The sequence below is a fragment of the Bison bison genome, unplaced genomic scaffold (assembly GCF_000754665.1).
Source record: "Bison bison bison isolate TAMUID 2011002044 unplaced genomic scaffold, Bison_UMD1.0 scf7180017864310, whole genome shotgun sequence".
In the NCBI taxonomy this organism is placed as follows: Eukaryota; Metazoa; Chordata; class Mammalia; order Artiodactyla; family Bovidae; genus Bison; species Bison bison.
In genome coordinates, this window is record NW_011494882.1 from 2,839,094 (window position 1) to 2,842,037 (window position 2,944).

A 2,944-nucleotide genomic window follows, 5' to 3' on the forward strand; every position below is an offset into this window, starting at 1 on the left:
GGTTAGTGAGGTTCAGGACGGCCCACCCCACTGCTTGATCCCTCTTCCCTCAGCCGGGACGGACGGTGTCTAGACTGTGAAAACACCTGCTCAGCGTGCCTGTTCTCACGGAAACCGTCTTGCTGTCATCTTTACCTCTCACTGGCACCTTTTACCACTGGTTGTTTTTGTGGAGGCTCCAGCTGTTCATAACTTGAAGTTCTCAGAAAAACTCAATCTTGGGGGCCAGAGAAGGGCCTAGTCAAAATGGACGTGATGAATCTCGTTGCGTGTTCAGTCATTCTTGGGTTTGGCTATAAATTCAACAGCCTGGTCTTGAAGGCTGTGCGCTGTGTGGTCTTTCCTGATCTTCCTATTGACTCTCTCAATCGTTCATATTCTATCCCATTCAACCCCTGCACCTTAGTTCCTTATATTTGAAACGTTCTTTTTTCTTGACCTCCTCAGATTGGATGCCTTGCTTCTCTTTTTTGAAGCCAACCCTGGCAACATTTTGGTACTCCTTCAAAATACTTTATGTGTGTTGTCTTTAATTATGGTTATGTAAATATTCCTCCTTCCCTTGAGATGGTAAGCTAATGAGTTGAGGGTAGGAACCATGCCTTCTTCCCTTTGTACATAGGACATGTTCAATAAATATTCGTTGAACTAAAGGAAATTAAAAGAAGATTGAACATCTATAGTGTACCACATGGTGACTGGAGAGGCCTCTAAGCCACAGTACCCAGTTTCCTGTCTTCCTGACTTGCCTTAGTCTTGGATTATAAACATTCAATTCATTTGTAGCTTTCAGAGTATTTAAACAAGTACTTGCTCTTGATGTGGCTAATGTTAACTTTAGAAATTGATAATGAACAACAGAAAATAAGGTGTCTGTGGGTAGCAGTGATTAGCAGTACTGTCTGTAGAAGGGCTGCTGTTGGGTATCTGGGGTTTCTGCAGGTATGTTCTATGATGTGTAAATCAGTAACTTTTGTTCAGACTGCTTTCCTCACCTTACTAGTCGTTCTGCAAATACCTTGGATGGATCAGTGAAACTCATCACCTATCAGTTCAGTTCAGTTACTCAGTCGTGTCCGACTCTTTGCAACCCCATGAATCGCAGCACACCAGGCCTCCCTGTCCATCACCAGTTCCCGGAGTTCACTCAAACTCACGTCCATGGAGTCAGTAATGCCATCCAGCCATCTCATCCTCTGTCGTCCCCTTCTCCTCCTGCCCCCAATCCCTCCCATCATCAGAGTCTTTTCCAATGAGTCAACTCTTCACATGAGGTGGCCAAAGTATTGGAGTTTCAGCTTTAGCATCAGTCCTTCCAAAGAACACCCAGGGCTGATCTTCAGAATGGACTGGTTGGATCTCCTTGCAGTCCAAGGGACTCACAAGAGTCTTCTCCAACACCACACTTCAAAAGCATCAATTCTTCGGCACTCAGCTTTCTTCACAGTCCAGCTCTCACATCCATACATGACCAGTGGAAAAACCATAGTCTTAACTAGACAGACCTTTGTTGGCAAAGCAATGTCTCTGCTTTGTAGGGTGCTGTAGATTTCAATTTAAAAAGCAAGAAAAATACCAGAGGGAGGTTTGAAATATAGCTCTATATAGGAATGGATTTGCCAGTTTTTATTGCAATAATGCTGTGTAACAAACAACCTCAAGTTCTTAATGGCCTTCAATAACAAGTGTAAATTATTTGCTATGTGTTGTGTCAGTGCTGTGAGTTGTGCTGTGGTTTAGGACTGTCCCCATGTGTCTTCTTATTTTGGGACCTGGGCTGAACGAACAGCCCCCATTGGCCAGCAGTGTTTCCATTTAGGAGGGCAGGTGTTCAAGACAGCCAGCAGACATTTGCAATGCCTCTTCAAGGCTTCACTTGGAACTGGCAATCACTGTGGCCCACATTCTATTCACAAAAGTATTTTACATGGCCAAGTCCCCAGTCAATGGGGCAGAAATTGAGGGAGTGAGAGGGAAGAGCAAAGTAAATGTTTGCTTAATTGTAATACAGTTGACCACTGGTACACAGAATATTTTTATTCCTTCTGCTGATGGATGTATAAACCCCTGGGAAGAGAGAGCCCAATACCTTGCTCTTTCCCAGGAACATTGACACTTGGCGTGTGTTTGTTGAATGAATAATTGAACTATCATGGCTTAGTTTAACTAGGTGCCTGGTCTTTCTCCACTTGCATCTGTTTTTTATAAAGAAAATGAAAGTGTTAGTTGTTCAGTTGTGTCCAACTCTTTGTGACTCATGGACTGTAGCCCACCAGGCTCCTCTGTCCATGGAATTCTCCAGGCAAGAATACTAGAGTGGGTAGCCATTTCCTTCTCCAGGGGATCTTCCCAACCCAGGGGTTGAACCTGGGTCTCCTGCACTGCAGGCAGATTCTTCACCACCTGAGCCACAAAAGCCATTCTTTTAGAAACACAGACCAGACAGAGGTTGCATATCACTAGAAGCTCTGCTGCTGCTACTGCTGCTAAGTCGCTTTAGTCGTGTCCGACTCTGTGCAACCCCACAGATGGCAGCCCACCAGGCTCCCCCATCCCTGGGATTCTCCAGGCAAGAACACTGGAGTGGGTTGCCATTTCCTTCTCCAATGCATGAAAGTGAAAAGTGAAAGTGAAGTCGCTCAGTCATGTCCGACTCAGTGATCCCATGGACTGCAGCCTACCAGGCTCCTCAGCCCATGGGATTTTCCAGGCAAGAGTACTGGAGTGGGGTGCCATTGCCTTCTCCACACTAGAAGCTCTAACCCTAGTCAAAGTCGAATGTTTGCTGCTGTCCTTTGTGATGGCTCTGTCAGGCAGGCAGACCAGCTGACGGAGTCATCCTGGGGAGGACCTGTCAGTGACAAGATATAAAGAGGTGGTTTGGATGGCTCTCCACCCACTGCCACGCCCGGTGGTACAGGACCAGCTGTGGAAGGACAGTAAA